This window comes from Armigeres subalbatus, chromosome 1 (assembly GCF_024139115.2).
Source record: "Armigeres subalbatus isolate Guangzhou_Male chromosome 1, GZ_Asu_2, whole genome shotgun sequence".
NCBI lineage: Eukaryota > Metazoa > Arthropoda > Insecta > Diptera > Culicidae > Armigeres > Armigeres subalbatus.
In genome coordinates this window covers 90,652,218-90,671,153 of record NC_085139.1, presented here as the reverse complement: position 1 = coordinate 90,671,153, position 18,936 = coordinate 90,652,218, and the positions used below count along the sequence as shown (strand labels likewise).

At 43.3% G+C, this 18,936-nt stretch overlaps 1 protein-coding gene across 3 annotated transcripts in view; it reads left to right on the top strand.

Annotated features, from left to right (window-relative positions):
- The first annotated feature begins 13,824 nt into the window (after nt 1-13,824).
- LOC134202104 (uncharacterized) overlaps nt 13,825-18,936 on the top strand; it is a 227,861-nt gene continuing 222,749 nt past the window's right edge. The window contains exon 1 of one of the 3 annotated variants that reach the window (XM_062677185.1): nt 13,825-13,985. The gene's annotated coding sequence lies outside the window, so the exon portion shown is untranslated. Of the gene's footprint in view, nt 13,986-14,159; nt 14,475-14,660; nt 14,683-18,936 lie in introns of those variants that run through there. The other 2 variants (XM_062677180.1, XM_062677187.1) reach the window with 2 other exon arrangements.

Genomic DNA, 18,936 nt, shown 5'->3' with positions numbered 1-18,936 from the left:
GGTTCTACAGCAGTTCGTAGACTGCCTCCGTGCTCGGTTTCCCGCTGGTGGCTCTACAGTCCGCCGCTTGCAGGCTGAACCATCATCCAAAAAATCATCGGCTTTCCGCCATAAATTACAACGACCGGCCGCTTACCATCTGACTTTCCGTCAGACACCTCACTTCCAAGCCACTGCTGACCAAATCGTCGCCTGGTCGCCTGTCGTTCGGCTGTATCGTCGCCTATTGGCCGTATCATTGTCCGGGCGGGGGGCGCGTGTCAGTCGCTTTTTCGTTATGCCGTCCGGTAGCACTATGATTCGGCCTCTAGCCGACTGCCAGTGGCCGTATTATCACGCGGTCGCGTGTCAGCCGCTTCTTCATCCAGCCGCCTGGCCATCCGCCCGCCTAATATTCCGGCTTCCAACTGACCCTCTTTGACTGAACCACCGTCTTGCCACCATTAAAGGACACCGAAACCCGCTGTCCTACGCGGCCTGCAGGGATCATAACCGTCCGACCTACCGTCGACTGCATCATTGACCGGATTCCTTCTGGCATCATTTTCGTTAGGCAGCTCGCCGACTACCTCACCGCATGCTCTATGGTGAGCAGCACAATCGCCCGACCACCTTAGTCACCACCTCATCGCCTCCCACCTGTAAGTTTTTTTGTTTCGTAATAAAAGTTTCCAAATCCATATTTCAGCTTTCTGGTTAGGTCCTTTGCGCTCCCGAAAACCACCCCACACCAGTGACCTTGAGGCCCGGAACAAAAGAGGCCTTTTGAGTCCACCCTAGACGACTGCCGTTGCTAGACCAGCAGCTAAGGCCTTAGGCCAGTTCCCTTCTGGAACTGAGCGGTTCCGGGGCCACTGAAGTTCTTTCAGGATTTTTTCTTGGAGTCCTTACAGGAATTCTTCCTGGAACTTCTCCAGGAATTTCCCATAAGAACTTCTTAAAGAATCACATTAGATTTATCCTGAATTTTTGCTGAAATTCATTCTGAATTGCCCCAGGCATTCATTCTGAAATCCCTCACGAATGCATTATGAATTCCTCCAGCAATTCATTCTGAATCCCCCCGTAGTTCATTCTGAATTCCCCCAGGAATTCATTCTGGAATCCACCAGGAATTTATTCTGCAATCCCCCAGGAATTCATTCTGAATTCTCCCACGAATTCATTCTGGATTCCCCCACGAATTCATTTTGAATTCCCCCAGAAATTCATTCCGAATTTCCCCATGAATTCATTCCGAATTCCCCCAGAAATTCATTCCGAATTCCCCCAGGATTTCATTCTGAATTCCACCCGGAAATAATTTTGATTTCCCCCCGGAGTTCATTCTGAATTCCCCCAGGAATTGATTCTGAATTCCCCCAGGAATTGATTCTGAATTCCCCCAAGAATTCATTCTGAATTCCCCCAGGAATTCATTCTGAATTCCCCCAGGAATTCATTCTGAATTCCCCCAGGAATTCATTCTGAATTCCCCCAGGAATTCATTCTGAATTCCTCCAGGAATTCATTCTGAATTCTCCAAGGAATTCATTCTGAATTCTCCAAGGAATTCATTCTGAATTCTCCAAGGAATTGATTCTGAATTCCCCCAGGAATTGATTCTGAATTCCCCCAAGAATTCATTCTGAATTCCCCCAGGAATTCATTCTGAATTCCCCCAGGAATTCATTCTGAATTCCCCCAGGAATTCATTCTGAATTCCTCCAGGAATTCATTCTGAATTCCTCCAGGAATTCATTCTGAATTCCTCCAGGAATTCATTCTGAATTCTCCAAGGAATTCATTCTGAATTCTCCAAGGAATTCATTCTGAATTCTCCAAGGAATTCATTCTGAATTCTCCAAGGAATTCATTCTGAATTCTCCAAGGAATTCATTCTGAATTCTCCAAGGAATTCATTCTGAATTCTCCAAGGAATTCATTCTGAATTCTCCAAGGAATTCATTCTGAATTCCCCCAGGAATTCATTCTGAATTCCCCCACGAATTCATTCTGAATTCCCCCAGGAATTCATTCTGAATTCCCCCAGGAATTCATTCTGAATTCCCCCAGGAATTCATTCTGAATTCCCCCAGGAATTCATTCTGAATTCCCCCAGGAATTCATTCTGAATTCCTCATAGGAATTCATTCTGAATTCCTCATAGGAATTCATTCTGAATTCCTCATAGGAATTCATTCTGAATTCCTCATAGGAATTCATTCTGAATTCCTCATAGGAATTCATTCTGAATTCCTCCCAGGAATTCATTCTTAATTCCCCCAGGAATTCATTCTGAATTCCCCCAGGAATTCATTCTGAATTCCTCCAGGTTTTCATTCTGAAATCCCCAGGAATTCATTCTGAATTCCCCCAGGAATTCATTCTGAATTCCCCCAGGAATTCATTCTGAATTCCCCCAGGAATTCATTCTGAATTCCCCCAGGAATTCATTCTGAATTCCCCCAGGAATTCATTCTGAATTCCCCCAGGAATTCATTCTGATTTCCCCCAGGAATTCATTCTGAATTCCCCCAGGAATTCATTCTGAATTCTCCTAGGAATTCATTTTAAATTCTTTAAGCAATTCCCCAGGAATTCATTCTAAGTAATGGCAGTAGGATTTCGTTGAACACCTAGAGTAGTACCAGGAGCTAAATTTGAGGAAGAACGGAAGGAGGATGTTCAGAAATAAGTTCAGGAGGAACTTTCGAAGGAATGCCAGAAGAGCCTACTTTGATATTATGCATCTCGAGATAAAATAGAATACTGCTGCTTCCTGCTGGTTGCTTCTCAGGTAATCACAATGGTCACTAAACACTACAGAGTCAATGAAAATCTCACCCACCGTATGCACTTGCCATGATAAACACTCTTCATGTACTCAATGACTCAGGTTGCCTCTCACTAATACAATCGAACACTGCTGTCATTTCGCGAAAAGCACGAGGTTTTGTTTTGAGCGGGAAAATTCTGCCTATCTTTTAACACGGCAGCTATCTTGACGTTGCGAGTGTAAGACCGCCGCAGCATTCTAGAAAAAAGATAAGCGCGACAATAAAGTCGTACGGAGAAATTTGAACACCAATATTCGTTTTAATATCCTTAGCTGATAGATATATTTAAAAGCTTTCGTCCAAGTACTAACTTGTAAGAAGAAAGCTCACTTTTATTGTGTGACAAGACAAGCATATAAGGGAAAAAAGCCCAAAATGCTGAGCACCACTGAACTACAGTAAGGACTACAAAAGGGACTCATGAAGAAATTTCAAAAGGAAAATTCAAGGAGGAACTCCAGCAAGAGTTCTTCCAGGCATTCCTCCTGCAGTCTGCGAATTCTTCCCGAAGCTCATCCAGATCCTCTAGAAATTTATTTAGAAGTTCCTCCAGGAATTCATATTAGAGTTTATCCAAGAATTCATCCTTAATCTTTCCAGGAATTCCTCTTTGAGTTTCACTAAGATATTCTAAAGGAATTCATTCCCCAAGAGTTCAGAATGAATTCCTGGGGGAATTCAGAATGAAATCCTGGGGGAATTTAAAATTCCTGGGGAAATTCAAAATGAATTCCTGGCCCGAGTAGCACACATGTTCCAGGTCGGTTGCCGTAACCGATATTCGACCGAATTTGGTCATAATCAAGTTACTATAACCAGATTCGATAGAAATGTGCTACTTGGGGGGGAGGGACTTCAGAATTAATTTCTGGGGGAATTCAGAATGAAATATTGGGGGAATCCAGAATGAATTCCTGGAAAACCAGAATGAATTCCTGGGGGAATTCAGAATGAATTCCTGGGGAAATTCAGAATTAATTCCTGGGGAAATTCAGAATGAATTCCTGGGGGAATTCAGAGAGAATTCCTGGGGGAATTCAGAGTGAATTCCTGGGGGAGTTCAGAGTGAATTCCTGGGAGAAATGAGAGTGAATTCCTGGCGGAATTCAGAGTGAATTCCTGGGAGAATTCAGAGTGAATTCCTGGGGGAATTCAGAGTGAATACTGGGGGAATTTAGAACAAATTCCTGGGGAAATTCAGAATGAATTCCCCCAAGAATTCACTCTGAATTCCCCCAGGAATTCATTCTGAATTCTCCCACGTATTCATTCTAAATTCCCCCAGGAATTCATTCTGAATTCCTCCAGGAATTCATTCTGAATTCCTCCAGGAATTCATTCTGAATTCTTCCTGGAATTCATTCTGAATTCCTCCAGGAATTCATTCTGAATGTCTCCAGGAATTCATTCTGAATGTCTCCAGGAATTAATTCTGACTTTCTCCAGGAATTCATTCTGACTTTCTCCAGGAATTCATTCTGACTTCCTCCAGGAATTCATTCTGACTTCCTCCAGGAATTCATTCTGAATTCCTCCAGGAATTCATTCTGAACTCCCCCCGGAATTCATTCTGAACTCCCCCAGTAATTCATTCTGAACTCCCCCAGGAATTCATTCTGTATTCCTCCAGGAATTCATTCTGAATTCCCCCCGGAATTCATTCTGACTTCCTCCAGGAATTCATTCTGACTTCCTCCAGAAATTCATTCTGAATTCCCCCCAGAAATCATTCTGCATTCCCCCAGGAATTCATTCTGAATTCCCCCAGGAATTTATTTTGAATTTCCCCAGGATTTCATTTTGAATTCCCCCAGAAATTCATTCTGAACTCCCCGAAAATTCATTCTGATTTCCCCCATTCTAATTCATTCTGAATTCCCCCAAGAATTTATTCTGGATTCCTCCAGGAAATTGTTTTGAATTCGCCAAGAAATTCCTCTTGCATTGGCTTCAGGAATTCCTTGTTAGGGTTCTTTCAGGAGTTAGCCCAGAAATGTCTCCAAAAATTCTTCTTGAAGCTCCATCAGAGCTCCTCCAGGATTTCCATCTGAAATTCCTTCAAGATTTTTTTCTGCAGTTCCACAAGGAATTAATCTCAGAGTTCCATCTAAAGTTTCTTCGGGAATTTATCCAGGGATTCCTCCTGGCGTCTTTTCGCCAGTTCTTCTGAGAGATCTAACGGGAATTCTAAAAAAAACTGCTGACAGAAATTCTGCTTGGAAATATCTTATTAGAGTTCCTTTCTGGAGTTCTCCAAAAATTCTTCTTGAAGTTCCTTCATGAATATGTTCAGGGATTCCTCCAAGCGTATCTTCTCTTTTTATTCCTGGGGGAGCTCAAAATGAATTTTTGGAAGATGAATTCCTTTAGCATTTCTTAGTGAAACTCAAGGAAGAATTCGTGGAGAGATTAAGGATGAATTCTTGGATAAACTCTAATATGAATTCCTGGAGGAACTTCTGAAATAGAGGAACTGGATGAACTTCGGGAAAAATTCGCGGACTGCAGGAGGAATGCCTGGAGGAACTCTTGCTGGAGTGCCTCCTTGAATTTTCCTTTTGAAATTTCTTGGACGAAAGCTTTTAAATATATCTATCAGCTAAGGATATTAAAACGAATATTGGTGTTAAATCTCTCCGTACGATTGGAAATATTCCTACCGCCGCCTCCCTTCGACAAGATCTTTGCATTGAACATCTAAAATCGTCATAGGTTTTGTTTTAAATGGATCCTGGATTGAAGTTTTTGGAATTCTAGTTTCCGCATATTCTTGGAAATCACAAAATAATCCTAATATTTTCATGGCTATGATTCATCCAAACGTTTCTCCTACTTCATATAATTTTGCATACAAGCAGTGTGATACGACTTACATGCAACATGCTGAATAGCCACAAACAGACTGCAAAAGCGTGAAACGGAATTTTTCGGCTGGTTCTCTGGTGGCCGTTACATGAAAATGTAATCTGCCTTCAGTAGCCGATTTTTGATATCCCACAGATTGTTCTTAGCATTAGCATTAGCATTGAGCAATTCGCACAAATTCGTAGGTGGTACAAGTCAAGAATATTGTATGATAGTAGCATTACCGTTACCACAGATATTGATTTGGGACTAATCACTATCTCTTAGATGGAAGCAACGCACTCTCCAATACTCGAGATCTGTCCTGGCCACGTCCTTGGGAATGCTGAGGATGGGGAAGGATGGTTAGTTGGACACCTACTTAAGAAAGATGCATATAACTCTACGACCTCTCATAGGTGCCCAAGCAACACCTCTTGTTTCTCAGTGAGTAACAACAACTGTGGTGTGACTTATGCACAACGCGTCGTATTTGGAACTCCTTTGTGACACAAAAAGCGCAAGAGGTGGAGCCTATTTGCAACATCTTGCGGCTACAATGAAAATAAAAACACAAAAACCAACCGGGAATCGGACCATGGACCTTGAGATTTGCAACCTGCTACTATAACCATCACACCAACAATTCTATTTGGAGATTCTGCTACAAGTGCACTACATAAACAACAAAGTCATTTGTAACTTCATTGTACCTTATACGGAACATGCAGGGGACTGTCAAAAATAAAATACTGCTCAGCTGAGCTCAAAGTGTTTTGCAACATATCAGAAACATTGTCGTAACAGCAATGAACCGAAGTGTTATTAATTCTGCAACTTATCTGTTTTGTTTCTGATATGAAACACATCGAATTTTAAATTTCCCAAGAAGTCAGATGGGTAGAATATTGCGACGCCACTTAAACGGAAATGAAACATTGTGATTTTCTGAAACTGGAAAGTGGCTTCAATGTGACTCGATGTATTGTCAGTGTCTTCAATGCAATTCATGAGGAACAAACACCTATTTGAAAGATGTTGCGCGTGCTGCTTGGGTGCCACGGGAGGTTTTGGGATTGTGTGGAAGGTTATAACAGTAGGAATCGTTTTGGTAGAACGTGAAACAAAGAAAGAACTAAGATAGAAATACAAAGTAGGAAATGGACGAGCCTGGAATTGAACCCACGATCTCCTGCTTATAAGGCAGCAGCGGTAGCCATTAGACCACCGAGCTCGTCTTGACATCCCACAGATTTTTCTGTAGAAAAATCAAAAGATTTGATTGAAAAACGGCTGAGATTAGGATGCTCAAAGTTGCCGTTCCACGTGTTTTGCAACCATGTTACTTTACGTTACAAATCTTGGCTCAATTTTGAGCAGTTCATTTTTAGCGTGTAGTGCTCCTACATATGTGGGAAACCGTTATTTCACATATTCATTTAAAAAAAGACGCGTGTGAGCTGACCAAACCTTATAAAACATTGATAATTCATTAATTTTATTAATTCCACATTAAAATATCAGTGCAAAAGAATCAAAAGCAATTATGTCTAATCCCTACTAGTCGTCTAGTTGTCAAACAACTGCAGAAGTATGAGACTGCTAATGTTGCTTTATTTTGCGTGACCAACATTCAGTTCACCGCGATGTAGCAGCCAACGTAATTGGTACCACAAAACCACCTACAACATGACGCTAAAAGGTCAAGTTTCACTTATTAAATCTCATTTCGGATAAATACAATTAACAACTACAGCGCCACTAACGATCTAGAGCTTATGCTTCTACTCATTTTTATTTTAACCGAATCCCGGAAAAAGGCCGAGAAATGGACTCTGTAATCAACCAGATTTTCCCAATTGGCTAAACTCACTGATCAAAATATTTACCCCACCGTTCACATGCCGCTGAGAACTTTACCGTCTTTTAAAGCGATGATGGGCAAAGTGAAGGAAGCGCCTGTGAGCTAATTGCTTGGCAATTCCACTGCGGAAAACTTCGGATGGCTTGGCTGCGGCTGGCTGGTTAGTCGCTTCACTTGTTGATGGTGTGCCTCGGGCGTTAAAATTTTCCGAACGGAATAATCCTAGCCTTGCTTTCTTCGCATTACAAGCCGGGACTTCGCCGGGCGGACTAGCCGCTAACAGCAACAAATTGAGCGATGAATTATTCAAAAAACTGTGGTTTGTCGGGTAAAGTTTTGGGGACTGGTCCCAACGGTTATAGAGGAAAAAAGTTATATCTGGATGAAGACCCTTTTTGGTTGATAGACTTTGTACAATTCATAAACTTGATAAACACTTCACAAGACAAACGTGTTGAAAAGAAGCGATCATGTCAATTATTACTATATTCTTTAAAAGTTGGGAATCGTAGGTACATCCGTTTTTGTGGAATTGCTACATACCCACATACATGCACACAAACACAGACACCTCCATTAGAATGACAAACATAAGAAGCAACAAATTAAGTATACCAGAATTTGCTTCGTTATGTTGCTGTTTGTTCTTACAATTACTTCGTAATCTACGTAATCTATTGAAATTCTGATCAATCAACTGCGTTTGTTGCCGGTGGAGATTTAACGTCCTTGACTAAAATTGCTTTTTACCAGTTGATTTCGATGTGTCAAACTTTACCGGCGCCGGCTGACCAACATAGACACAAAATTGCTCGTAGAATCCTCTAATTAATATAATGACCACCAGTCAAGGTGGCAGTCGTCAGCTCTTGTGTCTACTGTGCCACTTCTTGACATGGCGTTATACTTTAGATATGGGGGTCCCCCACGGATAGCTCGGTAGCCGTCGCTTCGCATATACTGCATCCGGCGGACGTTTGTAACACATATCCGCACCATACTAAGAATTACTCCATCAGGCTTCTCGCCCTCTAGATTGACAGTTTGTTTCGCTCCAAGTGTGCTAATTAATTCAATTTAATTTAATTGATTTACCGAAACTAGAAGGTGTTCTCTGCTTCATTCAAGTAAGACGAATGAGAACGTTTGGACATGCGTGTCGCTTCCACGCATTCCATTCTCGAAGAATCTTTTTTTTCTCTAAGCACTTCCACAGCTATTAACGGCGAGTCAATTAACCATTTTGCATTCGTATATCATGAGACCAACACGATAATACTTTTATGCAATATCTCCTACATTTCTCAGCCAAATGATTTTACCGCGCAACATCGATTTAATCATTGTTTTTTTCGAAAATATCATAGAAATTATTTCAAAGATGAGTAACGTGATGCTGTAAATATTCCTGCAGTATTTCTGGAGTTCAGACCTAAGCGGTCTACCACTTCAACTATTCCGAGCCGCTTGAAAGAAAGCTTTCGGGTCTCTTGGAAGGAGGCTTCCGAGCCTCTTGGAAGGAGGCTTCCGAGCCTCTTGGAAGGAGGCTTCCGAGCCTCTTGGAAGGAGGCTTCCGAGCCTCTTGGAAGGAGGCTTCCGAGCCTCTTGGAAGGAGGCTTCCGAGCCTCTTGGAAGGAGGCTTCCGAGCCTCTTGGAAGGAGGCTTCCGAGCCTCTTGGAAGGAGGCCTGAGCCTCTTGGAAGGAGGCTTCTGAGCCTCTTGGAAGGAGGCTTCTGAGCCTCTTGGAAGGAGGCTTCTGAGCCTCTTGGAAGGAGGCTTGAGCCTCTTGGAAGGAGGCTTCTGAGCCTCTTGGAAGGAGGCTTGAGCATCTTGGAAGGAGGCTTCTGAGCCTCTTGGAAGGAGGCTTCTGAGCCTCTTGGAAGGAGGCTTCCGAGCCTCTTGGAAGGAGGCTTCTGAGCCTCTTGGAAGGAGGCTTGAGCCTCTTGGAAGGAGGCTTCTGAGCCTCTTGGAAGGAGGCTTCTGAGCCTCTTGGAAGGAGGCTTCTGAGCCTCTTGGAAGGAGGCTTCCTGAGCCTCTTGGAAGGAGGCTTCCTGAGCCTCTTGGAAGGAAGCCTGAGCCTCTTGGAAGGAGGCTTTGAGCCTCTTGGAAGGAGGCCTGAGCCTCTTGGAAGGAGGCCTGAGCCTCTTGGAAGGAGGCTTCTGAGCCTCTTGGAAGGAGGCTTGAGCCTCTTGGAAGGAGGCTTCTGAGCCTCTTGGAAGGAGGCTTCTGAGCCTCTTGGAAGGAGGCTTTGAGCCTCTTGGAAGGAGGCTTACGAGCCTCTTGGAAGGAGGCTTGAGCCTCTTGGAAAGAGGCTTCTGAGCCTCTTGGAAGGAAGCTTAAGAGCCTCTTGGAAGGAGGCTTCTGAGCCTCTTGGAAGGAGGCCTGAGCCTCTTGGAAGGAGGCTTCTGAGCCTCTTGGAAGAAGGCTTCTGAGCCTCTTGGAAGGAGGCTTGAGCCTCTTGGAAGGAGGCTTACGAGCCTCTTGGAAGGAGGCTTCTGAGCCTCTTGGAAGGAGGCTGAGCCTCTTGGAAGGAGGCTTCTGAGCCTCTTGGAAGGAGGCTTCTGAGCCTCTTGGAAGGAGGCTTCTGAGCCTCTTGGAAGGAGGCTTCCTGAGCCTCTTGGAAGGAGGCTTCCTGAGCCTCTTGAAGGAAGCTTCTGAGCCTCTTGGAAGGAAGCCTGAGCCTCTTGGAAGGAGGCTTCTGAGCCTCTTGGAAGGAGGCTTCTGAGCCTCTTGGAAGGAGGCTTCTGAGCCTCTTGGAAGGAGGCCTGAGCCTCTTGGAAGGAGGCTTGAGCCTCTTGGAAGGAGGCTTCTGAGGCCTCTTGGAAGGAGGCTTACGAGCCTCTTGGAAGGAGGCTTGAGCCTCTTGGAAAGAGGCTTCTGAGCCTCTTGGAAGGAAGCTTAAGAGCCTCTTGGAAGGAGGCTTCTGAGCCTCTTGGAAGGAGGCTTCTGAGCCTCTGGAAGGAGGCTTCTGAGCCTCTTGGAAGGAGGCCTGAGGCCTCTTGGAAGGAGGCTTCTGAGCCTCTTGGAAGAAGGCTTCCTGAGCCTCTTGGAAGGAGGCTTCTGAGTCTCTTGGAAGTAGGCTTCTGCGCCTCTTGGAAGGAGGCTTCCGAGCCTCTTGGAAGGAGGCTTCCGAGCCTCTTGGAAGGAGGCTTCCGAACCTCTTGGAAGGAGGCTTACGAGCCTCTTGGAAGGAGGCTTCCCGAGCCTCTTGGAAGGAGGCTTCCCGAGCCTCTTGGAAGTAGGCTTCCCGAGCCTCTTGGAAGGAGGCTTCCCGAGCCTCTTGGAAGGAGGCTTCCCAAGCCTCTTGGAAGGAGGCTTCCCAAGCCTCTTGGAAGAAGGCTTCTCAAGCCTCTTGGAAGGAGGCTTCTCAAGCCTCTTGGAAGGAGGCTTCCCGAGCCTCTTGGAAGGAGGCTTCCCGAGCCTCTTGGAAGGAGGCTTCCCGAGCCTCTTGGAAGGAGGCTTCCTGAGCCTCTTGGAAGGAGGCTTCCTGAGCCTCTTGGAAGGAGGCTTCCTGAGCCTCTTGGAAGGAGGCTTCCTGAGCCTCTTGGAAGGAGGCTTCCTGAGCCTCTTGGAAGGAGGCTTCCTGAGCCTCTTGGAAGGAGGCTTCCTGAGCCTCTTGGAAGGAGGCTTCCTGAGCCTCTTGGAAGGAGGCTTCCCGAGCCCCTTGGAAGGAGGGTTCCCGAGCCTCTTGGAAGGAGGCTTCCCGAGCCTCTTGGAAGGAGGCTTCCCGAGCCTCTTGGAAGGAGGCTTCCCGAGCCTCTTGGAAGGAGGCTTCCCGAGCCTCTTGGAAGGAGGCTTCCCGAGCCTCTTGGAAGGAGGCTTCCCGAGCTTCTTGGAAGGAGGCTTCCCGAGCTTCTTGGAAGGAGACTTCCCGAGCCTCTTGGAAGGAGGCTTCCCAAGTCTCTTGGAAGAAGGCTTCCCAAGCCTCTTGGAAGGAGGCTTCCCAAGCCTCTTGGAAGGAGGCTTCCCAAGCCTCTTGGAAGGAGGCTTCCCAAGCCTCTTGGAAGGAGGCTTCCCAAGCCTCTTGGAAGGAGGCTTCCCAAGTCTCTTGGAAGGAGGCTTCCCAAGCCTCTTGGAAGGAGGCTTCGCAAGCCTCTTGGAAGGAGGCTTCGCAAGCCTCTTGGAAGGAGGCTTCCGAGCCTCTTGGAAGGAGACTTCCGAGCCTCTTGGAAGGAGGCTTCCGAGCCTTTTGAAAGGAGGCTTCCGAGCCTCTTGGAAGGAGGATTCCGAACCTCTTGGAAGGATGCTTTCGAGCCCCTTGAAAGGAGGCTTTCGAGCCTCTTGAAAGGAGAATTCCGAACCTCATGAAAAGAGACTCTTGGGAGGAGGCTTCCGGGCCACTTGAAAGGAGGCTTCCGAGCCACTTGGAAGGAGGCTTCCGAGCCTCTTGGAAGGAGGCTTCCGAGCCTCTTGGAAGCAGGATTCCGAACCTCTTGGAAGGAGGATTCTAAGCCTCTTGGAAGGAGGCTTTCGAGCCTCTTGGAATGAGACTTCCGAACCTCTTTAAAGAAGGCTTCCGAGCCTCTTGATAGGAGGCTTCCGAGCCTCTTGATAGGAGGCTTCCGAGCCTCTTGGAAGAAGGCTCCCCGAGCCTCTTGGAACGAGGCTTCTCGAGCCTGTTGGAAGGAGGCTTCCGAGCCTCTTGGAAGGCGGCTTCCGAGCCTCTTGGGAAGTGATGCATTTATTATAATTCGCAAACGAGTTTGTTCGTACGGAACGGCTCGATAATTGAAATTTGTGAATGATTTTACCAACACTGCTTGCAACGAAGCTATTTAGCTTTTTGTAAGAAGTCGTCATGCCTCTCAAATTAAATACCAACAATCAATACCGACAAAGGGCTTCTTAAATTTTGGTTGTAGTGGCAGGAATATGTTTACTTGTATACCATTTACACAAAATATGATCATTTTTTAATGGGTATTGGCATTGAAATAAAAAATTACGCAATTATCAAAACTTGATCAAAAGTGTTTGTTGGAATTGTAATACATCCGCCATTGCGCATTTTTGTCCGCGCTACACCCAGGGGTACATGTACCCCAGGTTGAGAACCGTTGTTCTGAGCTATTCAAATCATTTTGGAGTTCAGACCTAAAGAATCTACCACATCAACTACACTCGGTACAAAACCAATAGCACCAAGAGCAAAACCAATAACCAATAGTACTACATTGTGTTCGCATAGGTCCTTAGAGTCCATGCTTATGATTAACGATTTAGATTATGTCAATATCGGACGTTTTAAGCTTTCCAAATCGTTTTGGAGTTAAGACCTAACTACGCTTGTTAAAAAGTCATCAGCAATCAATTGTGTCCATTCTGGAAAATTTTCATATGATTCACAATTTAGATATGCCCAAATTGGGGGTTATGAATTCTCCAAATCATCCTGGAGTTTAGACTTATAGATCTACTACGTCAACTACGCGATTTCAACGATATATTCAAATCAAATTGTATAAGTTTACCAAATTATTCTGAAGTTGAAATCTACATCATCAATAGCAATTAATTGTGTCCATATATGCCCTTAGAGGCTATTCATGTGATTTACGATTTAAATATGTTAAAATCGTGTGTCGAGTTAAATTAAGTTAAAATCGGATTTTATATTATCTCCAGATCATACTCCACGCATGGTCTCTAGAGGCTAATATGGACCTGAAGGAGTGGGATCGATTTTGTACCAAACGTGAATGAACTGGAAGACCCGCAACGGAGGTCAAACTACACCTAAGCAAGTGGTTACCCTCTAATACATTTTTCGAACAAAAACGTGACATTTAAGTCTTGTTGTGTAGGAGCTATCTAGAGAGTAGGAGGTTGAGGGTTCGAGTCCGATGTGCTTCAGTGCACATCGGCTCGAGTCCTTCCAAGACACGTGGATTCTTTTTCGCAAATTTCATATCAATTTGTCCATTTCGAAACATGTGCTGTGCATCTTAAGATATTTAACCAAAAAAAACATTTTTCATGTTTTCTCACTGTTGTGATGTATCGATTACTTGCCACAACTCCCCCATCGGGTGCAGCGTCATTTTTTTCCCTATCTCTCATCAAAGTCTCTCTCACCTTCCTTCCACCTCAAATAGCTTTGCGGAGAAATCGTGCAGCAAGCCGCCGCAGTCAGTGCCCGTCCAGTTTCGGCTCTGATTCATCCGCGCTACTTAATCGCTTGCCTGCCGAGAAGAGTGCATCAGCCACCATCGCGAGCAGGCGAGGAGCAGAAGAGAAGAGGTGCCGCAGTCGGTCCGCGAACAATCTTGTGAATGAGCGCAGGCAACCTAAGCCAAACACAAAAAGCAGTCGAATCACCATCATCAAAGCTCCAAACAAGCAACCAACACTGTCCAAGTGTTCTATTATCTATACAGAAACGTTTGGTATTCGGGTTACCATCGCAGTTGAGTCATGCTATCTCGGGTGAGGACCGTACGGTTGGTAACTCGAATCCAGGTAATTTCGTTCACCGTTCACCTTTGTTTTCGATCTCTTCCATCCAACATTCATCTCACAACAACAACCGGACCCATCGTGCGCTGGTCTTGTTTGTGCCAGCGGCTTTGCGCTTTTCGTTTTTCGAAGTTCTCTTGCCTTGCGTCGTCGTCGTCTCGCCGCGCTCGAGTGTGGCTTCACGTTCACTCACCTGCCCTATCCGTTCGTTGTTTTTTTTTATCGTTTGCACCTTAATAAATCCAAGGTGGTGTTGGTGAGAATCAACAGGTCGTCGTTGGATACCGTTCGATCACGGCCAACTCCGGTTCGGTTTCGATTCTTGAGTCAGTTGCAGTTCGATGGCCGTCGCGTAAGCTCGTCGCGTTTGCGTCCTGTCGCGTGTAGTCTTTCCGTGTTTCGTACGCATGATTGGAGTGCTTTTCCTATTTTTTTTGTTTAACTTGCGTGTCCGTTGTGTTCGTGCGCCAGGGGGGAAATAAAGCGATAGAGGTGAGATTATGGGTGTGTTGGTTGGAATCGCGTTAGTTGTGCTAAATTTTCGAAACAGCCACCCTCCGGCGGCGCAGCCGCTGTGAAGACGCAAAAAGGGGGTGAGGTGGACGTGCAGCAAGAAAACGAAAAACCAGAAGAAGAGAATCTGTGCGGACGCAGTGGAGGTTTTGACTCGCGTGTGTTGTTTGTGTTTTGAAAACCGAGGGTATGGTGTCTCGGCGGTGATGGTGGAAGAGGAATAAAAGTTCGGTTGCTATGCGCTGGCTCTATCCGCAAAGCCAACTACTGTATTGCGTCGAGTAGAAAAGTTTCACCGCAGGCCTATTTAACCTCGGGGTCTAGGCATAGTTAGAGACTCCGTTTTCTTGCTTCTAGCGAGCTGAAAGATTACAACACATGAGGCGGCCCGCCGCGTGTGTGGCTTAAAGTCGAACAAGGCTGATTTGTGGTTGTGGTGGCTGTCTGTGCGGTTCGCACAGTGTGTTAATTAGCTCTGTTTACATCACGGTGCGGTGCGAGTGCGATACATATGAGCTGCTCGACTCGACTCCGAATGATCCGGAAAAGTTTTGTGATCCAAATAAGCTTACAGTGCCTCTGTAGGATCTGCCAACAGTAAACTTGGAGAACACTGTCGCAATAATAAGTGTCAGGCTTCATGGCATAGACTCGAGCAAGTTGCAGTTACATCTCGCGTTTTGGAACCTGTTGCTGTCGATGGCAACGAATCGTCAATAACGGTTTTCTCTGTTTGCCCGAGAAGACTGCATTGAACACGTGCATTGTTGAAGAAAATAAGTATAGAGTTGAGTGTGCAGTACATTCAAACCAGGGTTCAAAACAATTTTCGTTCAAGATTGGAAGATGTTCAAAGAAAAATAGGTTTATAATCAAGCCATAAAAATAATTAAATCAATGCGTGAGCTACTAGCCTAGCCTAATTAAGTAAGAACTAGTTAGTTCTTGGATCGTATCGCTACCACTATGCCACCAGTACTGATAACTTGATACAAATACGAGATAAAAAAGGATTTTTCGATCTTATTCCTTCAAGAGACTAAAGAAAGAGGCATGTCTCTTTTGTACTTTCCTTGGCAAAATAAAACTTTATTATTTTAATAGATTTCCACAGAGTTTAAAAAAATGATTAAATAATATGAAATGATTTGTTGTTTACACAAATGATAAATAATTTTCATATTTTGCCGTGACGTGAGTTAAGTTGATATAAAATCGAATCGAAGAAAATAATATCACTTATTTTTCATGTTTTTAAGAGAGGGGCTAGAACACAGCAACATTATTTTTCGAACAAAGTTCAGGTGGAAATTCAAAATAACTTACTGTGGAAATTCAAAAACATCTTCAGTGGGAATTCGAACGAATTTCTTATAGAATTTTGAATGATTTTCTTTTAGAAATTCGAACGAATTTCACGAGTAAATGATGCACGAACAGCAAAGTTGAACAAACTTTCAGCCGAAATTCAAATTAACTATCCTTGGTGTAATTGAAATTTTGGAATTCGATCCTGTATCTCGGGAAAATCCGACGATTTCATTCGAAAAAAGTATTTGAGGGTACCACTCTTTCAATGGATAATTTGTTGAAATTAAATTCGAAGGAATTTCCAAAAGAAAATATGAAGGAATTTCCAAAGGGAAATTCGAAGGGATTTCCAAACGAAAATTCGATGGAATTTCCAAAGGGAAATTCGAAGAAATATCCAAAGGGAAATTCGAAGGAATTTCCAAAGGGAATTTCGAAGGAATTTCCAAAGGGAATTTCGAAGGAATTTCCAAAGGGAAATTCGAAGGAATTTGCAATGGGAAATTCGAAGGAATTTCCAAAGGGAAATTCGAAGGAATTTCCAAAGGGAAATTTGAAGGGATTTCCAAAGGGAAATTTGAAGGAATTTCCAAAGGGAAATTCGATAGAATTTCCAAATGGAAATTCGAAGGCACTTCCAAAAGGGAAATTCGAAGGAATTTCCAAAAGGGAAATTCGAAGGAATTTCCAAAGGGAAATTCGAAGGAATTTCCAAAGGGAAATTCGAAAGAATTTCCGAAGGGAAATTCGAAGGCATTTCCAAAGGGAAAAATCGAAGGAATTTCCAAAGAGAAATTCGAAGGAATTTCCAAAGGGAAATTCGAAGGAATTTCCAAAGGGAAATTCGAAGGAATTTCCAAAGAGAAATTCGAAGGAATTTCTAAAGGGAAATTCGAAGGGATTTCAGAAGGGAAATTCGAAGGAATTTCCAAAGGGAAATTCGAAGGAATTTCCAAAGGGAAATTCGATAGAATTTTCAAAGGGAAATTCGAAGGAATTTTCAAAGGGAAATTCGAAGAATTTTCCAAAAGGAAATTCGAAGGAATTTCCAAAGAGAAAGGGAATTTCGGACGAATTTCCAAAGGGAAATTCGGAGGGATTTCCAAAGGAAAATTCGAAGGAATTTCCTAAGGGAGATTCGAAGGAATTTCCAAAGGGATATTCGAAGGAATTTCAAAGGAAATTCGAAGGAATTTCAAAGGAAATTCGAAGGAATTTCCAAAGGAAATTCGAAGGAATTTCAAAGGAAATTCGAAGGAATTTCCAAGGGAAATTCGAAGGATTTACAAAGGAAATTCGAAGGAATTTCCAAGGGAAATTCGAAGGAATTTCCAAGGGAAATTCGAAGGAACTTCCATAGGAAATTCAAAGGAATTTCCAAAGGAAATTCGAGGGAATTCCAAAGGAAATTCGAAGTAAATTCCAAAGGAAAATTTGAAGGAAATTCCAAAGGAAAATTCGAAGAATTTCCAAAGGAAATTCGAAGGAATTTCAAAGGAAATTCGAAGGAATTTCCAAAGGAAATTCGAAGGAATTTCCAAATGAAGTTAAAAGAATTTCCAAAGGAAATTCGAAGGAATTTCCCGTGGAAATTCGAAGGAATTTCCCGTGGAAATTCGAAGGAATTTCCAAAGGAAAATTCGAAGGAATTTCCAAAGGGAAATTCGAAGGAATTTCCAAAGGGAAATTCGAAGGAATTTCCAAAGGGAAATTCGAAGGAATTTCCAAAGGGAAATTCGAAGGAATTTCCAAAGGGAAATTCGAAGGAATTTCCAAAGGGAAATTCGAAGGAATTTCCAAAGGGAAATTCGAAGGAATTTCCAAAGGGAAATTCGAAGGAATTTCCAAAGGAAAATTCGAAGGAATTTCCAAAGGGAAATTCGAAGGAATTTCCAAAAGGAAATTCGAAGGAATTTCCAAAGGGAAATTCGAAGGAATTTCCAAAGGGAAATTCGAAGGAATTTTCAAAGGGAAATTCGAAGAAATTTCCAAAGGGAAATTCGCAGGAATTTCAAAGGAAATTCGAAGGAATTTCAAAGGAAATTCGAAGGATTTTCAAAGGAAAATTCGAAGGAATTTCCAAGGGAAATTCGAAGGAATTTCCAAGGGAAATTCGAAGGAATTTCCAAGGGAAATTCGAAGGAATTTCCAAGGGAAATTCGAAGGAATTTCCAAGGGAAATTCGAAGGAATTTCCAAGGGAAATTCGAAGGAATTTCCAAGGGAAATTCGAAGGAATTTCCAAGGGAAATTCGAAGGAATTTCCAAGGGAAATTCGAAGGAATTTCCACGGGAAATTCGAAGGATTTTCAAAGGGAAATTGAAGAATTTCCAAAGGAAATTCGAAAGAATTTCCAAAGGAAATTGAAAAAATCGGAATTTCCAAAGGAAATTCGAAGGAATTTCAAAGGAAATTCGAAGGAATTTCAAAGGAAATTCGAAGGAATTTCCACGGGAAATTCGAAGGAATTTCCAAAGGGAAATTCGCAGAAATTTCCAAAGGGAAATTCGAAGGAATTTCCAAAGGTAAATTCGCAGAAATTTTTAAACGGAAATTTGGAGGAATTTCCAAAGGGAATTTCGAAGGAATTTCCAAAGGAAAATTCGAAGGAATTTTCAAAGGGAAATTCGAAGGAATTTCTAAGAAATTCGAAAGAATTCCAAAAGGGAAATTTGAAGGAATTTCCAAATGGAAAATCAAATGAATTTCAAAAGGGAAATTCGAAGGAATTTCCAAAGGGATATTCCAAGGAATTTCCAAGAGGAAATTCGAAGGAATTTCCAAAGGAAATTCGTTGGAATTTCCAAGGAATTCGTTGGAATTTCCAAAGGAAATTCGTTGGAATTTCCAAAGGGAAATTCGTTGGAATTTCAATGGGAAATTCGTTGGAATTTCAAAGGAAATTCGAAGAATTTCCAAAAGGAAATTCGTTGGAATTTCCAAAGGAAATTCGTTGGAATTTCAAAGGAAATTCGTTGGAATTTCAAAGGAAATTCGTTGGAATTTCAAAGGAAATTCGTTGAATTTCCAAAGGAAATTCGTTGGAATTTCAAAGGGAAATTCGTTGGACTTTCCAAAGGAAAATTCGTTGGAATTTCCAAAGGAAATTCGTTGAATTTCAAAGGAAATT